The sequence below is a fragment of the Solea solea genome, chromosome 7, assembly GCF_958295425.1.
Source record: "Solea solea chromosome 7, fSolSol10.1, whole genome shotgun sequence".
Taxonomy (NCBI): Eukaryota; Metazoa; Chordata; class Actinopteri; order Pleuronectiformes; family Soleidae; genus Solea; species Solea solea.
In genome coordinates this window covers 20,789,918-20,810,264 of record NC_081140.1, presented here as the reverse complement: position 1 = coordinate 20,810,264, position 20,347 = coordinate 20,789,918, and the positions used below count along the sequence as shown (strand labels likewise).

The 20,347-nt window shown below is 40.9% G+C and overlaps 1 protein-coding gene across 1 annotated transcript in view; it reads left to right on the top strand.

Moving 5' to 3' along the window:
• Positions 1-2,580: 2,580 nt before the first annotated feature.
• The window catches only part of slc8a2b (solute carrier family 8 member 2b), a 104,968-nt gene continuing 87,201 nt past the window's right edge, over positions 2,581-20,347 (top strand). The window contains exon 1 of the mRNA XM_058633831.1: positions 2,581-2,811. The gene's annotated coding sequence lies outside the window, so the exon portion shown is untranslated. The remainder of the gene's footprint in view (positions 2,812-20,347) is intronic.

The window sequence follows — 20,347 nt, the reverse complement described above, 5'->3', positions numbered from 1 at the left end:
TGTAGCTGCAAAGTTCAAGTCAAATCATATAATATTATACATTTGTTGAGAAGCTGTTCATGTTCAGACACAGAGGGGGGTTTGAGTTTTGTGGCTATGATGGGATATAACTTTGGTGACAACTAAATGTCTGTACGTACTCTTTTTAGCATTTCAGGGCTGCGAGAAAAGAAAGACGTCATTATTTTCTTGCAGCTTGTTCTTGACTCATTATCTTGGCAGAACTTTTTTCTTGTGTTGTACGACAACTGTTGTGTGATTGGCCAGAAATGTGAAGTGGGCGTGGTTAATATGGAAATGCTGTCATTCCCCGTGACGTGTTCTGCACTTGAGTTTCTCGTGAATTCTGAAATGTCCTGGCCAGAACTAACTCTGTCGTTGTTCTTACCACCTCGAGAAAAAGAACACATTTCTCTGTCTTGCAGAGTTTGTACAGACCTTTAGTCAGTTGACTTCCTGCTGTATTGATGTGAACTCTTCAATACACACATTTTACTTCACTGAGGGTCAAGTTGACCAGGATGTGTTTTCAGCGGTAGTTTTCACTTCTCTCAAACAAACAAACAAAAACCATTCATCACATTCTGTTCGTTTTATTCTATAATTATAAGCCTCAACAGAGTTCAAAAACACTAATTTACCATTGGCATTAAATTTAAAAATAAACATACTATTGCCAAAACAGGTTTGTTCTGAAGGCCACGTTCAGATTAGCATCCACACTGGTTCATTACACATCAGATTTGAAGGGTTTTGAATCTGAACATGACTGCCTTCTCACACTACATACATATTAACATGCGTCAGCCACAACAAGACAAGATGCCATATTTGAGACATCGCTATTGCAGCAGGAGACTTTTATGATGAGATGTAGTGTTATCGATTCTCAGGAAACAGGAAATTAAAAAAACAAGAAAGCTATTGTGGATTCTCCTCCACTGTGGTTTGATTGTTGCTGCACTTGCTCTGCTTCAACCATCACTGTGTGCTGCGCGTTGACAATGGAAGTGCACGCGTAAGCGAGAAGCCGCGTGGATTCTGATTGGACATATATCTGATCTAGGTCCACAAAAGGAAGTGACACAGATCTGAAATGAAATGAAGTTGACGATGGGATCTGTGTGACCTTTGTGTAAATCTGAGTCACTTCAGCGTGGTAATCTAAACGTAGGCTTAGTTTATAAAGTCCTGTCTGTAACATAGAAGAGGGTTTATTGTTAGATATTTGGTATAGGTATGTTTGTACATGTATAATTGGTCATCTTGTGCTGTCATGTTTCTGTGCACAAACACACAAACCAGCCACAGTGTGTGATTTTCATTTTGAAACATACTCTTATGACGTAAAACACTGGACATTTAAAGCAACATCTCACCGACTCCCACAGTTCCTGACTCTGAGGACAGTGTTGCCAAATCGTGTCAAACAAACGATGGTGGGAAAATATGACACTTCTGCTATTTTATGTAATAATGAGGTTGAGTAGAAACGTCTCAGGTCTGATTTCTCAGGTGGTTTTTATGAATTGACATTATTTTTTATATTTGTTACAATGTCAGATAATGGAAATGGTATCATGTAAACTGGAAGCTGAGTCTAAAGTGAGAAGTTATGAATTGCAGCAACAAAAATCTGCCGTTCACTGGAGATTAAAGTAGACTATAAAGCTGCTGTGCAGTGTACAGTGGAATGTGGGGTTTATAAACTCCACCAGTGAACTGTGGGAGGTCGATTGAGCTCAGCCTGTCAGTGCAGAGACAGACTGATCCACTGACTGACTGACTGTGTTTCCTGGCTGCTCAGTCAGCAGATTGCAGCAGTTCAGCGCAGCCTGAATGCCTGACAGTGGCCTAAGTAATTGTCTCTGCTCAATATTCTGATTAACGCCTCCTCCTCAGCCATTCTCTCTCTCTCTCTCTCTCTCTCTCTCTCTGGCCTCCTGTTCCCTTGCTCCTTTTATTGGGTTAACTGGGGAAATGTCAAACTGTAGATCCTGCTAATACCTAAATTTAGACAGAGTGTCAGGATTTAAAATGCATGATGTGGTGTCTAATGTTGGACAATGTGGAAACATGTGCTGCTGTATGGTTTTCATTGTCTTTATTTGCTTGTATCTTCTTCTTACTTGTCCTTTTATAATTCTTCTTACATCTTCTCATTCTCACTTTCTTTTTGATCTCTGCTAATTCATAGAATTATAATCCTAATCCCTCCTCTCCTTCATCCTCGCCTTTTGTCTCCTATTTCCTCTTCCCTTTACATACTTCCTTCCTCATTTCCCCCCATTTTTTTGACTCAGTCAAGACAGAACCATCAGTTTTCTCCATATTTTCCTCTCCTCTAATATTTTTAATATATTTAATATATTTTTAATATGTGTGTGTGTGTGTGTGTGTGTTTTAATCTCCTCGGTTCATGTAATGTTGCCTCCTGGACTTTCCTTCTTCACCTCACCTCTCCTCCTCTCCTCTCCTCCTCTTTCAGACGCACACACACACACGAGGATGAACCGCGCTCCTCGGCACCCCGCCCGGCTGCGCTCTGGCTCTGTGTGTGTGTGTGTGTGTGTGAGAGAGATGAGAGACCGCGGGGAGGGTGAGAGGGAGTCGCCGTGTGTGTGCGCGTGTGTCATGGAGATCGAGAGAGAGAGAGTGAGAGTGAGTGGGTGAGTGAGGGAGTGAGAGCTGAGCAGAGCGGACGCAGCGGCAGAGCGCAGCAGCACCGAGGACACTTTCTTTCTCCTTCACCCTGAGCAGCTGATGTGACGCGCTGTGCTTCGTGTGCGGGCTCCAGCCTCTCAACACAAGGTAGGACACATCTCATGTGCACTTGTCCTCTGTTTGCGCTGTTTGTTGTGCGCACTTGCTCATGTGCGCCGGCACAGCGCCATGTGACTCCGCGGTGTGCGACTGTTGAATGAGCGTAATTTCTCTGGAAAGTGTTTTTCTGCGCTTTTCTGTCACATGTAGTGAGAAAATGTGCTCGGACACGTTTCCATCATGATTTGGATGATGAGACGCGGATTAGACTCCGTCAGTTCGTCAGTGTTCTTCCTCCTCTTCCTCCTCCTCCTCCTCCTCCTCCTCCTCCACCCTGAAGCAGCTCTGTATCCTACATTGCCCTGAAGTTTTTTAGGAGCGTGAGTGAAATGCTAAGGATGTTGCGGGTGTTTTGTGAGTGATGCACGCGGACCGCATTGAGCCTCGTGCCTGCCCGGCGCTTTCATCCAAACACTGCCTCCAGGTCTAAACTAGCGTTTCTGTCCCGCAGCGAGTGCGCGCGTCCCGTGAACACCGACTCTGACACTTGTACCGGAACCACCTTTGTGCTGCGGAGACAAAGTTGCATTCATTCAAACTCATTCATCTGATACTAACAATAATAATAATTATGATAATAATGATGATGATGATGATGATGATAATAATAATAAAAAACCCAGAGGTTTCAGATGTGACACCAAAATAAAATCAAACCTAATAGTCGGGGCTGTTGTAGTATTTCCAGATACTGCGCAGAATAGCGTCAATGTACCGCGAAGAAATCGCATACTTCCGGCCACACTTTCAAAGTAAAGTCACTCTGTGGACGTGTCTTTGTCTCATTGTTTGACAGCTAATGATTTCCATGATCAGTTACTGTATCAGTTAATCAGTTTGGTGTTTGGTGCATAAATGGTGAAAAATGTCCATTAGTGTCAAAATGAAAGTTGTCCTCAGAACGTTGTGTCCACAAACACAATTATATTCACTTTACTATCACAAAGGCAAATCATCTATAATGATCTTAATGTTGCAGCCCTCGATTGTAAGGGTGCATCCTCATCCTAGTAAAATCATTCTGAGGAACCTGAAATGGAACCTAAACCCATTCATGTTTTTGCAAAAACCAGATTCTGGTTGTACAGATCCTGTGGTGAGGTTTAACATTTATCTCAGTGTGTTTCGATATCATCCCAACAACTTTTTTATATACCTTTCTATTTTATGACAGGCTTGTTTTCCAGTTTCCTTCTGTTTCTTCTGCTCTCAGCCTTGACGCAGCACAGTGTGTGTGTGTGTGTGTGTGTGTCTTAGTCTCTTCAGTCACCAGAATCCATGTTAAATTTCAGCATATTTCGTCCTCGGTGACGACTCTTGCTTTTTGAAAGGACTTGTGGTTGCCTGATATGCATGTTGTGTAACTATGTGTCTCAACCATCAGATTCAACTACAATGTGTTGGCTATATTTAGAAATAATGAAAAAAACATAAAGGAAATATAACACATGACATGTATAAAATACATGCATACATATTCTGCAGCCTATCGTAAAGCAGTGACTTCTGAAATAGGTTAGTACAGACAAAATTGACTAGACTGTGTGATTTCTAATTCATAAGATTTCAGCTTTGAGCAGCTCCTGGTTACAAATAAATGTGAAACAGTTTGTGTGCAGAGTCTTAAGTAGAGGGAGCCTGGCTACAGCATGCAGGCTGTGGAGAGAGAAGAAAAGGGGATCCTCTCCTCCTCCTACTCCTCTTCCTCCTCCTCTTCCTGTGTACAGAAGCTGCAGCGGGGCTTCCCTGGTCTATTCCTCTCTCTTCCTCGCTCCCTTTCTCTCTCTCTCTCTCTTTCTCTGCAGTTTTTCTGGGACTTCCCTTGTGTTCCCTGCACCAGCCGTTAGCCCAACCCTTCCTCCACCCAGCTCTGTGTGTAACGCTGTACCCCCCCCCCCCCCCGCCTCTCCTTACCTCCATCCATCTCTGGAGGAATAGGGCTGTAGGAAATTGGTGCAGCTGCAGAACAACAGAGATCCTGCATACTTAGAAAACGTCGCAGAAATGTAGTGGAAGTAAATGTCATAAAGTATAATAAGGCAACGGCAGACACCCACGTTATTCTCCGTGCTAATGTTTGAGAAACAATTAGAGTCATGTTTCATCACTTCATCAGTCTGAGCTCGGGGTGTACAGTGTGTTCTTTTTCCGTGACGCCGTGTTTAAACACAGCAATGATGAGACTTGCTTTTTCTGCCTTTTAAAACGTGATATTTGCTTTTTGCACAACTCAACATGTTTGGTTTCTCGTGAGCAGTGTCTAAAAAGGCTGCTTTACCTTTTTTTTTTATTGGTTGATGGATTATTCATTAACGCCCCTCCTTTCTCTCTCTGCCTCCTCTCTCCCTCTTCTCCATTATCTTCCGTCTCTCTTCCTCTTGCTTCCTCACATCTTCTCTCCCCTCCTCTACTCCCCCAGCATCTCCTCCCTCCCTCTAGGTTTTCCCCTCTCCACGCTGTAATATAATTCGCCGCTATAAGGCATTTAGCCCAGTATTGTATTTAATGTCCCTAACACACAGAGAGGGAGAGAAAGTGTTGCATGTATGTTTGTTCTCCTGCATTTTTCTTAAACCTTTGTTTACCAGAGGGTTAACAGCTGCTCTTTCATCACCGCCTTTACCCACACACTTACAAATCACACTTGGGAGACGCTATGGCACAACCACAGCCCAACCCCATGCTGGTATATAACACTATACGGCTCCACTCAGCTGTTAATGTGGTGATCATATATAATGTTTCATCCTACGCTAATGACTTCGCAGAAAGCCACATAAGGAAACCTCCCCTTTTTTTGTCATCGCTCTGAAGCCCTGATGTGATGTAACGTACTTTGTATTTGCAGGAAATGTAAAGATGAACATAAACACAATCGAGTACAGTCTCATCACTGGATGAATTCAACAACAACATACAGCTTTATTATTCATAATGTAAAATCTAGAGTGAACGACAGATAGAATGCAGCAGTTTAATAATAACAAATGATACACACTAAACAAATCTGCTGTCTGTGTCTGCACTGCAGTGCACTTGTATATATTTTATATAAAATGAATGTATCAATTAAATATGAATTCAAACAGGATATTAAAATAACTATCTCAGTAATAACTTGGTTTTGTGATAGTAAATGTTAAAATGGCTTCATCAGTCATTATTTTTGAGAATCACTGGTCGCTTATTAACAGAAACAGACCAAAATAAAATTGTTGTTAAATTGTTTAACTGTATGTAACGTAGCATAGATGGACTTTGACCTTTGAACTACAGAATCTCCCAAAAAAGGGAACCAGCGATATCAGTACTAGATGCCGTCGCTCTGCATACGTCATTCTCTGGATCATTGGTCTGATTGTTTGTAGGTTTGTCCAATTGCGTCCCGAGATATTTTCCTCTACAGCTGTTGGTCACACCTCTTGGATGTGGGAGGTGACTCGCTCTAATGGAGACATCAGACCTAACCACGAGGAGCTAATGTGGCACAAGTTTTGGAACAATGATTCCTGTTCGTTTGTTATTTTAGCTTTTCAAAGTTTTCAAAGATCAATATGTTACATGTCAAGGCGCTGATCGACAAACAAAAAAAATATAGAAATTATAAATGGGCTAATTAAGCAGTTTAAATAAATCTATGAATAAATAAAAGGATAGATGAATATTTGTGTCATCTGTCCTCTAATATTTATTGGTTCTGCTGAAAGATAGATGGAGTGAACTGGTCTCATACTGTTTCTACCTGAGCTGCAAAGACTAGTTGATATTTTATTGTTTTTAAATCTCATATATTCAGTTTTTATTGGCTGTTTTGTTTGAACCAAATAAATGATCTGCTGCTTTTGTAAGAGATAATGTGTTTGTACACTTTTGGTCACACACTCTTTAGCTGTAAAAGTTTAGGAGAGATGTAATAAAAACATGTCACACTAATTAAACAAGGAGGTCTGTCACCGACTTTATGTGGAAGGTTTTATTTTTCCTTCAGAGATTTTTGCTTACAAAAACCCAGACAACAGTAAGATACCACACTGATACACAAACTAAAAGGCTTCATCATAGAAACCCTGGATCTCAACATCTCATTATCTGTTTGACTCGTGACTCTGAACTCTCCTGTGCTTCCTCTGTCTGCTTGCTCTCAGGGGAAATGTTTCCATACCTCCAGCCTCCTTTCACTGTTTTAAATGATGTATCTGTTTGGTGCCGAGTAGAATAGCAGATGTCTGGGCGGAGGCTGATAAGGACGGGGGGGATCGATTTTTCTTGCACGGGACTGATCGCCTGGCAGACGGTTAAGGTTTGCAGAGAAGTGTGGAGGTCGCTCACGCTGGTGAATTGAAAATGTGGGAGAACTAATGTGTGATGCATTGCCCGCGCACGCTTTCTGAAATTGGAATCGGTGTTGTGGGACATAAGGTGAGCACAAAAAAAATAAATAAATACATGAGCAAACGGGTTGATCTCTTCCAATCCCTGCACTTCCAGTTTCTTCACAGGCCATTAGAAAAGCAGGAAAATTGCATTTAGGACTGTCGTCTATAAGCTCCAGGAGAGAAGCTTAAATATGGACAGAAAACAAATGTTAGGGTTCAGGTAAACACAAGCTCAGAGAAGAGATGTACTACAGATACACGCTGCACTTAAATGTCATCTATGATTACTTTTTTTCATACTTATTTACACACAAGAAATAGGAGATTCACGAGTTACGACACCTCCTATTGACTGTTTTGCTAAGCAGCCGCACACACGGACATGGATGCTGCACTCACCACATTTGTCTTGATTTGGGCAAGTCCACCCAATACATGGTGATGCAGAAACTATTACATTTCATGGTTTATATTAATGTCATACTCCAAGGAAGACAATTATTATATTTGTCATTGTTATATTTTCCTGGGATTTAGTTAGTTTAGATGTGTACAAACCCAAGCAGCACAAGAGTAAGAAATCCTTTGTGCTCTTAATGCAGCTCCTAAGATGGTGGCGACGTTGGTGAATGTCTATATCTGCTCATTCATGTCTATATCTGCTCGTTCATGTCTATATCTGCTCATTCATGTCTTTATCTGCTCATTCATGTCTATATCTGTACATTCATTTCTATATCTGCACATTCATGTCTATATCTGCTCATTCATGTCTATATCTGCTCGTTCATGTCTATATCTGCTCATTCATGTCTTTATCTGCTCATTCATGTCTATATCTGTACATTCATGTCTATATCTGCACATTCATGTCTATATCTGCTCATTCATGTCTATATCTGCACATTCACGTCTATATCTGCACATTCACGTCTATATCTGCACATTCACGTCTATATCTGCACATTCACGTCTATATCTGCACATTCATGTCCATATCTGCACATTCATGTCTATATCTGCACATTCATGTCTATATCTGCTCGTTCATGTCTATATCTGCTCATTCATGTCTATATCTGCACATTCACGTCTATATCTGCACATTCATGTCTATATCTGCTCGTTCATGTCTATATCTGCACATTCATGTCCATATCTGCACGTTCATGTCTATATCTGCTCATTCATGTCTATATCTGCACATTCACGTCTATATCTGCTCATTCATGTCTATATCTGCACATTCATGTCTATATCTGCACGTTCACGTCTATATCTGCACATTCATGTCCATATCTGCACGTTCATGTCTATATCTGCACATTTATGTCTATATCTGCACATTCATGTCTATATCTGCACATTCATGTCCATATCTGCACATTCATGTCTATATCTGTACATTCACGTCTATATCTGCACGTTCACGTCTATATCTGCACATTCATGTCCATATCTGCACGTTCACGTCTATATCTGCACATTCATGTCTATATCTGTACATTCACGTCTATATCTGCACGTTCATGTCTATATCTGCTCGTTCATGTCCATATCTGCACGTTCATGTCTATATCTGCACATTCATGTCTATATCTGCACATTTATGTCCCTTCAGTGGAAAGGTTGCTATTCCAGCATTGGTAACAGAATAACCTGAAAAGTAAAACTATTAAACACAATAAAATACGTCCATATGGGCGGAGCCTTTCAAAGATGGAGAGATCTGTGTGTGGCTCAGCCTCCATCCCAAAATGTTGGTGTGAATATTATGTACAGACTTTTTTTTTTTTATCAACTTAAGTGAATGACATCATGTGACTGAGCTTTGCATTATTAGCTCGCAGCATTGACTCCGACTGAGATTTACTTTCCCTCTGCAGTTGCAGCAATCTTCCAGTCACAGCCACAGCTTCAGCCACAGAAGAGTCAGATGTGGTTACTGCGGCTCAGCCTCTTGTAATGAGCAATAAATATATAATGTAAAGTGTCACATTATCTCTCCTTCAGTAATATCTGCAGGTTATTTCCATACACTTAGCACATTATAATTTATTATAGCAGAACTAAACCAAATACCAAAATCTGTTACCTTGGATGCAACAAAGAAAAATGTATTATTGCCAGTTGGTGTTTCTCAAAGTTAAGGATCCTTCCTTAGTTAAATAGATCCTTCTAAGTCTGATGCTGTAATGTACATACAGTATTTTGCTTTATGTTAATGTAGTAGTTGTTCAAGTTCTAGGTCCGGTTTAGTGTTGGCACAGAAGACTCTTGCTTGGGTCGAGTCCACACTGGAGGTGACTGTGAATGTGAATGTGAAGCGGCTGCAGTGGGAAACGTTTGGTTTGACTTGAAGCAGACGTGATACAGAACAAAGTACAGAGACGGATCAGAAACCGGGGGAAAGAAAACAAGTGACAAGAGGATGTGAAACTAAAACTGATGAGCTGCTCACTTCTGTGGTGCTGTTCAGTGATAAAGGAGACAAAAGGCTGTTAAAGAGACTGATCGCACAAACGTCTCACAGACTGCATCTGAGATAGATTCTTCAGGCAGACAGGCGAGGACAGGCTCTGTGTGTGTGTGTGTGTGTGTGTGTGTGTGTGTAGTGCTGCAGTGGCCTCCTGCTGAGAGGCATCTCCTCAGTTCTCCTGCTATGAACTCACTCTCTTACAGACTGTCCACACACAAACGAGTGAATCTTTATTCACACGGTAACTGCTTCATGGGAGACCTGAAACTGTCTCTATTTTGGAAACGTGTCCCAGAGTGAGAGCTGCACTGTGTCTCATGATGAATGCCATATTAAGTAATGAGCAAAAGAAATGTGGCACGTTTCAGTTGACATTAACATCTTCTCTTCCCTGGAGCTCTTTCCTCTCCTGACCTCACTCTGGCAGCTTTTGTGTTTCTATTAATTAGCACAAATTCATTTGTTACCAACTCACTCAACCTTTTCTTTATTGTTCATATACGTATGTGTAAGACCCTCTCTCTCTCTCTCTCTCTCTCTCTCTCGTTGGCCTCATGTAGCCTGAGTCTCATTAGTATAAATGACAATATACAATATTATCCCATTATATTCCATATTATTGTGATTTAAAAGCACTACAGTAAGTAGACGGTTGTGAATTTCTGTTACCAGGACAATCGTGAATGGGGAAAAAAAAAACTGTAAATATTTCACTCAGTGAGTTGAAAAATGCTGTGTAGCCAACACACAGTCCTAGTGATTTATTCTGACCTGCCATAGGGAGAGCATCCATCGTTCCAGGAATTCCAGGACCTCATGATTTGTAAACATGAAGCTTTCAGAAAATGTGCACAAATGTGGACAACTCTAATAGACGAATGGAATCACAATATTATTGGTCAGGATTACTGTGACAGGAAATGTGTTCACATCATTCAGTGCGTAGTTGTAAGTCTGTTAGACTCAGAAAACAGAAAAACATTTTCCTCCGTGTCCGTCTGTGCCAAACACACACAGATTAGTCAGTGTTTGTGTGGGTGTAGGTGTGAACATGAAGAATTAAGTGTTGTTTCCAAAGCAAATGAATCAATAATTTGCTCTTTTCAGTTTTGGTCGAAATGAATATAAAAGAAAAAACCAAAACAAAAAGAACATTTATCTCCATAAAAAAATATGACCCCGTATGTATAGTCAGAAGTGTTTTGTTTAAAAAGTGCATCATTTGAATTACTCGGTGCAGCTGTTCCACAGATCCACACCCTTAACGGATAAACAGTGTTATTGATGTTTGTCATAAATGCTGATTTTTTTTCGTCTGAGTTGATATTGACTCTCTGGTTGTGAGCAGATTTTGCATCATATTTGGCAGGAGAACACACATTTTCAAAGTTCACACTGTAGGTCAATAGAGACATTTACTCCTCAGGAGTTTACTGATGTTACAGATCAGTGAGAAATTTTCTAGCGATGGAGTTGCCCCCTGGTGGCTATTTAATATATTCTTACTTCCTGGTTGGCCTCAACCAGCAAACCAGAAAACTATATCTATGGTTTTGGGACAGGAGGGTAACTTTTGCCGTCACACATGTCTGATTGAGTTTCTCCTCATTTCTCTGCTCTCGCCTGTTTCTTTATGCTCGATGGATCGTGTATTAATAGCCTTAGTTTGCCTAAGTGTGTGTGTCTGTACAGGGTGTTCTGTTTCTGCTCCGTGCTCGCCCGTTGAAAGCTCAGCAGCCTGGCGTCAAGACTCCAGAGGGAGTCACACTGATGCAGGGAACACCACAATCTACTGCAGGACATTTAATGACTCCTCTTTCACCTCCCATTCTCTACATCTCTCCATCCACAGCATCATCTGCATCTCTCAGTCCTGTTTTTTTCTGTAGTTTCAGTAAATGTCTTCCTCTCCCATTTTTTCTTGCCTTTTTTCTGTCTGATGCTCACTTAGGTCTCATCCACCAAACCACTTTTTCCTCTTCCTTCACTTTACTGATTCATTTGTCATCATCTTCTCTCTTCAGTCCATTCTTCACTCTTCATCATCTCTTTCCTCCACCCATTTCACTCATCCTGATGTATCCACAATGACTCTCTTCTTCATTACCTTAACTCCTGAGAAGGATGTTTAAGAAACTGTATTTGTGCAGTCTCTTTAATAACTGTATATCAAAAGAAAACACTTTTATTCTTACTACTTGACATTTTGATTGCTGTGTGTTCAACACTGACATAAGATAATCACATAGTGATTATTGCAGCACAATATCTAACTGAAGAATACAAAATTACCCTTAAGAAAATAGTTAAGTGCAGGATTCAGTGGAACTTCACTGTCCGTCATTGTCCCTTAGTCAACTCCTTTTTGAAACAAATCTTTGGGGGTTTAATCTTGTGCATTGAGAGCATAACATAATGAAAGCATAGCATGATTTCATTAAAGAGCGTCAGTGCCATGTTCACAGTGTGCGATCAGATCTTGTTAAGCCTTGTTCCTGCTCATGTGAGTCAGCGTGGGGTGAACCTCCACAGATGGCATGTGCCCTTGAAACAGCCTCAGAGGCCGCTGCTCATGTCTTCATGCTTGGTCCTTGGCATTAATTAAGATAATAAAGACGTAAAGAGCCCCATCCCCTCCAAAATATAATAGAAATAAATACTACATAAGACATTCAGGTGCCACAGTGGTTGTCTTTCTCATTTCTAGAATTTTCATTAAAATATGTAAAACGTTGATCTCATGATCCTCATCTTTCACCTGATTCAGTATCTGCCTCCTCGTCATTCTTTCCTCCTGTCCGTTTTAATTCTTCGCCTCCATGCATCATCCACCCCTGAGCTGCGTTTCCCCCGACTCCCACCCTCTGCTCTCCACTCTATATCAGTGTGTGATTGATAGATGGTAAATGTGTCCTCTCATGCATTTACTCTTATTCCACAGGGATTTGGAGAAAGAGAGTTATTAGTGGTTAGTGATGTCATAAGGCATCATATATCCTCTGTTCTCGCTCTAATGTGACGGTGCAGGGTGAACATCAGCCTGTAAACCTACTCATATCTGAACATCTAAAAATCATTTAAGGGCACAATGATGCTTGTTTCTGTTTCTACATCTGCGATTCAGCTAAGGAAACAACATTTCGCCAATTCACTATTGGCAAAATGTTCCCCAGTCTCTTGGATGAGAGGAAAATATAAAATGTCCTCAACCTCCCTAAAGTCTGCCCCAAACTAGAAGATAATTGACCAGATTTCAGTCCCAATCTGGTCCTTCAGACAATCGTGGGTGCCTGCGGCCGGTGTTTCTTTGACGCCCGCAGTCTATTCTCATACAAAGCTTGACTTGTATGGCGTGTTTTCTGTGTCACATTCAATATGAACATGACACGCCATCGAGCACAGCGCACACCCTGCCCAGCAACTAAAGGTACTGTTCTCAGTCTGAACACTAGCCTGACCGAAGGCTTTACCATCCCAAACTGCACTGCACCATGATGGAAACATGGCATTAGTTTAAACACAAGCCTTAGCTTGGAGTAACACAGTTTAAGGTGTTACATCGCCTTCACTTCTCAAAAATGTAGACTCATTATTTCCAGATGTAGACCCTACCTGTAACCACCTGTTCACCTGCCTCCCTAGCACACTCATCATGGCATTGTCCAAGCTTTTCCACTTACTGGAATTCCGTCTTCAAAACTCTAGCAGACGTCTTCCAATTGACAATTGTATAACAAAATGTCACTCTGTTGGCCAGAAGGTTGATTCTCCTCCAGTGGAAGTCTCCCCAGCCCCCGAGCTGGACTGGATGGATGCAGGATGTGTTGCTCCATCTCAGCCTGGAGAAACTGAGACTTACAATGCATGGCTCCTTGGCCACATTTGCAAATGTCTGGCAGCCACATTAAGATTCGTCTTTAGCTGCACTGCTCCTGGACATTGGCTGTAATGTAGTGATTCTGGTTTTGTCCAAAATTGGACATCATTTTTGGACTGGATTTACAAGCAGGACACACAGTCATGCCATAAGGAAGGACTGTCCCCCTGCCAAAGCAGAGAGGTGTGTGTTACACTGTTCAGTGGAGATATGGCAGCACTTATTTTTCACTGAGCACAAACAAATGACACAAAGATTTAAAATGAATCTGTGTGTGTGTGTGTGTGTGTGTGTGTGTCTCTATGTTTTTGGGGAGTGAAGCATCACATTAGCCCACAAGTAAACCAGTGCAGATCAGTGGGTGGTTTCACTGAGCAGCACACACGACAGAGACAGGAACATGCAGCTCAGACAGAGGAGTCACTCATGGATTCACTGAGTTCTCATAGTCAGTCAGTGGCAGGACAAATTTTAAGAGGAAGAAATGTCTTCATTTGTACAAAAGATTACTCGCATTGATGTTATTATGTTTCCTTTACCATTACATTAAACACACACACACACACACACACACACACACAGCACCATGATACCATGATGTCCACCCACTGTCACTGGTCTGAGTCCAGGAACTGTGACACCAGCTGTCCTCCTGTTGGCTGTTGTCCTGATGTGTGCATGTGTGTGTGTTCTTGTATTTGTTACCTCTTTAGGGCCTTATCTGGCATAAACACTGAGTTTGTAAGACCGTTAGTCCTCATGGAGACCAGGTCCTGGTCCTAATGAGGCAGAACCCCATTTCAGAGGAACTGGTTGAGGGCTAAGATTTGAATTGTGGTAGGGTTAAGGTTAGGGATAACGCTTGTTTTAACTTTGAAATGAATTGAATACATTGTCCTCAGAAGAATAGCTGCACAAACCTGTGTGCGTGTGTAATGCTCAAGCCTAATGCTCTCCCTCTTTAGCTCAGATGCTCATCAGAGCAACTAAATGATGGCAGCAGCAGCGGATTAAACATTGTGCGTCATCGCTATTACACAAAACACATTAAGGAGAGCAAGAGAAAACAAACTGCTAATGTGTAGTAGATGAAAACATTGGTGATCTCTTTGTCTTCTTCCTTGTTTTGCTCTGTGTGTGTGTGTGTGTGGGGATACAGGCAATGGAAAGTATTTCTTTGACTTTGAAATGTGCTTTTGTGCAAAGCAAAGGAGTTAAAGCCTTTATTTTACTCCTGACATAAAGAGAAACACCTTAGGGTGACCATATACAGCATCAGTGAGCTGCGTAAATGAAGATTAGCTTTTACATATTAGATTTTTATAAGGTTTAGTTTTCATTCCATTGGAAAGTCCATAGATACAATTTATAGTCTGTGTGTGGTGATTTATTTTCCTCTTTATCTTTAAGCAGTAATTATTTTTTTTACCAAATTGATTTTAGTTGTGGAGAAGCTGCCATGAACATATTATTTGCTGCAGGAGCTGATAAAAATGGGACAGTTGGGTGATCAACACATGAATAAAAATTATTATTATTTTATCATTATTATTATTATTATTATTGTTGTTGTTGTTGTTGTTATAATAACATTTACAGTTTTAACTCATAGCAACATGAATTTGACTACTAACTACGACTGAAGTGACTACTAACAGACTTCTAACCCTAGACTTAACCCTCAAAAACCCTTTTAATGTGTGAGGACCTGCCAAAATGTCCTCACAACCATGGGTTAGACACTCACTCACTCCAAAATCCAAATATTGGCTCCTGTAGGAAGCTGTCAAATTGCATCTCACACCCTTCAAACAAACAAAGATGTTTGATGCAGGGAAAAAGCCCAGAGAAAATCTATTCTGGAACATCGGTAATAAAATGCTTCTTTTCCCCATCAGGCCTGGTGTTACATGATTCAATTCAGTCTTATCTCACTGGGCAGATATATGATATGATATGTATTTGTTTCTACTGCAACCTCACAACAGAAGCCTCAGCACGTTTCCATAGCAACAACAAAATAAAACAAGTTAAACTAAACTATCAAAAGTATTTAGAGTAAATATACTGCTTTAAAAAGTATTTTTAATATATATCGGTTTATAATAATTAGTATCAGATTTCTGTATCAAGACACTACTGTATCCTGACAGTATTATATATTTTTTATTTTGTTCTATTTAAACCTTTGTCAAATCAAATATACTTTAATGTTCCCAGAGGGAAATTTCTCTTGGGGCATAAATGCAACACCAGCTGCAGAACAATACTCAACACAACAGAGACAACAACACGGAACAAAGGAAATACAGTACGGAATAAAAATAAAAGCTGAATATCACACCTGTCAGATACTGTATTTATAATAATATGCCTGCAACGTGAGTTTAAAGGGGAGTTTTACTCGACACACAAACTAGAGGCAAAGAGGAAAGAATCGTATCTGTGATTCTTTCATTTCACTCCTTCTTTCTCAGTCAGCGGTGACTGAATCATTTTAGATTGCCTGCTAAACGGAGCTCATCATAGCGTCTCACTGAACAACTGCAGAGTCAGAGCAAAAATTAAGTAGAAGTAGTAACTGGTGAGTTTACCCGGGTGCTGCCCAGTGCAGAATTATTTAGCATCATTTGAATGCTCTTGTATTCGTTCCCAGACACAAGCCAGATGTTTGTGGGTTGTTTGGCCTGTGACCGTCTGTGTGTAATTGTGCAGTAATCTGCTCACTGTATTTTTAAAGAAAAGTCTTATTTTCTGTCTCTGTTGTGCTCGTCCGTTTAGTCTTAAATGCTTTCAGCATCTGGTGTCCCTGCTGTAAGCTCTGCCATGTGTTTCTAAGCAGCTTTTAAACATCGCACAGAAACAGTGTCAAATCTTTGGGTTTGTGTTGTGTTGTGTTTGTGAAGGTTCCACTGCTGCTGGATTCAGTAAATGAGTGTGTTGTAAGCTTCCCGTGTGTGTGTGTGTGTGTGTGTGTGAGTGGCCGTGTGGTCACAAGTGCATCGCTTTCTCATCAAGGATAAGTATGTTATATAAGATGTTAACACTTGTCTCGCAGCACTAAGCTTGTGTGACCTGTGACCTCTGCATGTTTCTATCAGAAACACAAGACGCCCTCAGGCTTTTTTAGCTTGTTAGCTTGTCTTCTCTAACTGTCGCTGTCATGTGTTCCGTTTATAGTGTTAATAAAAACAGATCTGCCAACATTTTTTCTGCTGTTAAAAGTAGAAATGTAAAATGTGAATGTAAACAAAGCTGTTGGTTTGTGAAAAATGTATCCAGAAGCCACGTTTAATTCAAATAGAACGTCTGCTATTTCATTTAAGACATTTGTACGTAACGTAACTCTTTCTGCAAACAGAGAGAGCATATTTTCTCTCTGTGCTTAAAATTAATTAAATGGATAATTATCCCCAAGACCCCAACGACCTGCTGCTGTCACTGACTCCTGAATTTGTCTATTGGTCGTTGTTTCCCCTTGGCGTCAGACTGTGTTGTTATTTTTATTTTTTTGTGTCGATGAGGTCAGAGGAGAGGTCACTTGCTGTGACGCCTGGGTCCACTGCCATTGTTGGCACATGATAATGGTCACACTGCTCTGGCGAACACTGCATTTAGCATAATGATTCACACACAAACACACACATTACACACAAAATGATAACTATTTTCTTGATGGATTTGTTTTAATCCTCTGGACACACGACTGTGGTTAATCCGATTGTGAAGAATCTTTTTTAAAGAGCAGCTTCCACAGTGATGCATCAAATGCCGCTCCTCCGCTGACGCACACCGGCGCTGTAGGGCGCTCCCTGTGTGTCGGCGTGAGAGATTGTTTTGTTTTGCTGGCAGTATTGTGTTGGGATTTGCCTCTCTTATCTGGCCTCCTGCCTGCACCGCACCAGCGTCTGGCTGCACTTCCTGATAACACTTTGTTGTGCAGCCACAGCATGTTGTAGTGACCTCTTTTACTGTAGAAGCACAGTAATTCATACTACAGTATCTGCAGAGCTCTGTCATCACGTGTGAATGCAGCTCAGCACTGGAAAAGGAGCAGAAATAGGTGTTGTCTGTAAATATTTGATTAATTAATTACAAAATGTGAATGAATTCTCAATATTTTTTCCTCATCATTTTAAACTCTGCCCTCGTTTTGTTACAGAAAAGCAAAATACCAAAGCAGACAGGCAGCATTCACCATAAACTATCACTAAATACTGTTTTATTTTAAGTAAGTTCTAATTTCTAATTACACAAGTTATTTATCAGCACCAACAAAGTCAACCTGACATTTAAAGAAAACAATAATTAAATCCAAATATCAAAGATCAGACGCCAAAGCTAAAACATGATGTTTTAAAAAGCTACTGCATCTCTGCTGCCTTTTCTTCACTGTGATTTAAAGTTAATATTACGGCAGGTTATATCTGTTCCCTGAAGCCCCAAACATTTATTACCTAAAAGTCAGCGTTTTGTGGATTAGTAGCAGAATATTTTTTTTAGCTGACGACTGGGGGTGTTTCAGTGAACGGCCTTCATGGTCGTCAAGCTCAAAACAGAGAAAATTAACCGTTAAAGCAAAAGAAGTGAACAGAGCGAGAGGTAAAAGCGAATCGCCGTCGGTCTGTGGGTAAGAATGTCCTCAATGGTGGACGCAGGAGTAAGAGTGTGAAGAGAAGAAAAAGAGCCCCTGGTCATTGTAATGGTGCCGTGGCCTCGCAGCACCAAGGACATGACGAGGAGCAAGAGACAAGACGGCTCCCTTTATTTGTCCCTGTCTCTCACACACAAACTTGTTTTTATAGCTTGGTGAGGACTATTTAACGACAGCTATTTTTGCACACACACCAGTTAGTGATAGTAAATGTGTCCTCTGCTTTGAACCCATCCTTATTACACACCAGTGTGTCACATAAGATGCTTTGCTCAGGGGCACCCTAACCCTTGGCCTGTCCTGTGATTGAACCCAATTCCTTTCCTCTTGGCCATGGGCTGCCTTCACCTTAACCGTCATAACTAAGTGCCTGACTTAAACTTACTTCTCACCCTAAAACCCAGAAAACCTTGAAAACGCCCTTTAACGTCATGAGGACCAGACCAAATGTCACCACAGAGATATAAAAACATGCACAGACAGACAGACAGACAGACAGACAGACTCTGCTCATCACAACTCTGCAACAAAGGTAAACAATGGCCTTAATTAACTAACAGCAACAACCTTTATTTTGGCTGCAACTAGTACAGATTATTTTCATCACTGATTAGTTGATATGTTTTTTGATTAATTGATTGTTGTTTGGTCCATGAAATGTTGATCAGTGTTCCTGAAACCATTCTGAAAATGTCTTGTTGTGTCAAGATATTCAGTTAAGTGTCACAGAGGAGCAACAAAACCCCACAAATATCTACAATAAACGCTCAAAAAAAACAAGCAAACTAACACTAAAATGATAATCAGAATAGTCGCTGTTTAATTTAGTAGTTGATACTGGGGTATTTACTGCTTAAATAGTTGTTAAGATGAGATATGAAATGGAAGCAAGTGACACTTTTTGAGTGTTGTCAGCAGTCTGCTCCTGAATTTAAAGAGACAAAGTGTCTTCAGGACAAAAAGCAGCACATCCTGATGCTTCTTATGACTTTCTTCGATGTTCAATGCTACTTTTCCTCAGTTAAACGTCAGTAAACCCAGGCTCGGCACAGTATTAACACAATCTCCCCCCTGTTCATCATATAACCAGCAAAGCACCATAACCATAGACCAGTGGAGGGCAACTTGCGGCCCTTGGGCCAGAGGGTCTCAGCAGCAGTAACGTATATGGCCTGGCAGGTGATTTCCAAAATCCATAAAGAGCCTTTCATTTTAAAGAGATTATGTCGCTTGTAACTGAAGCCATTTCATACTCTATGGAAGTTAAATGTCCCTTTTGGAAGCAATGTCACTCACGCTTATTTTGCTATATGCAACGGCCATTTTCCTCGTCACATACCCAGCTCACCTTTTTCACCTGTGAGCAGATTTGATGTAATTGACCTCACGTAATGTCCCTGTAATGTGACTTCTACTTCATTGTCACTGCTTTAATGATATATTATGAAGCTTTATTGGAATTGCAGAATGCAGAGATGCAAAAAACTGCCAACTTTAATTTAGCACCATCATCATCATCATCATCATTGATTGCAGTATTTCACATGGTGACATTATCCAGCCCTGCTTGGCAAAGCTTCCAGGAAAAGGTTGGCATCAGTGGGAGGTTTCAGTCTTTCATATCCTGCTGAGTGTTGACTGTGATCATTTCATACCCAGTGAAACAATGATGGTGTAGGAGGTGAGGACGATGGAGCTCGCTGGTGTAATTGTTTCCTCTCCCGCTGCGTTAGTTCAAGTCTTCTCTGAAGTTGCAGTGTCACACGCAGTTAAGTTGCCTTGAAGTGTGAAATCTGGAATAAATAAATCTCTGACACACAAACACACACACACCTGCTCCACAGTGTGCGAGTGTTTCGCTCCACTCACTCTTGGTTGGGCCGTGTGAGGCAGGATTGTTCATCAGGTTTGTTTTAAACGACCGAAGCAGTATTTTTGATTATTTCCATATGGTTGAATTCAAATTGATTTTTTTTTCAGCCGGCAGTAGAATGAGTATTAATTTGTCCTGCTGTGCTTTATTAAAACGCTGGTCTTTGCTGCTATGAAGCACTTTTCACTTTTGCCAAACCAGCAGCAGGAGCAGTAAATGAAACTGTCCATCAGCTGCTATTTAAAGGTTACTTCCACACTGTCTG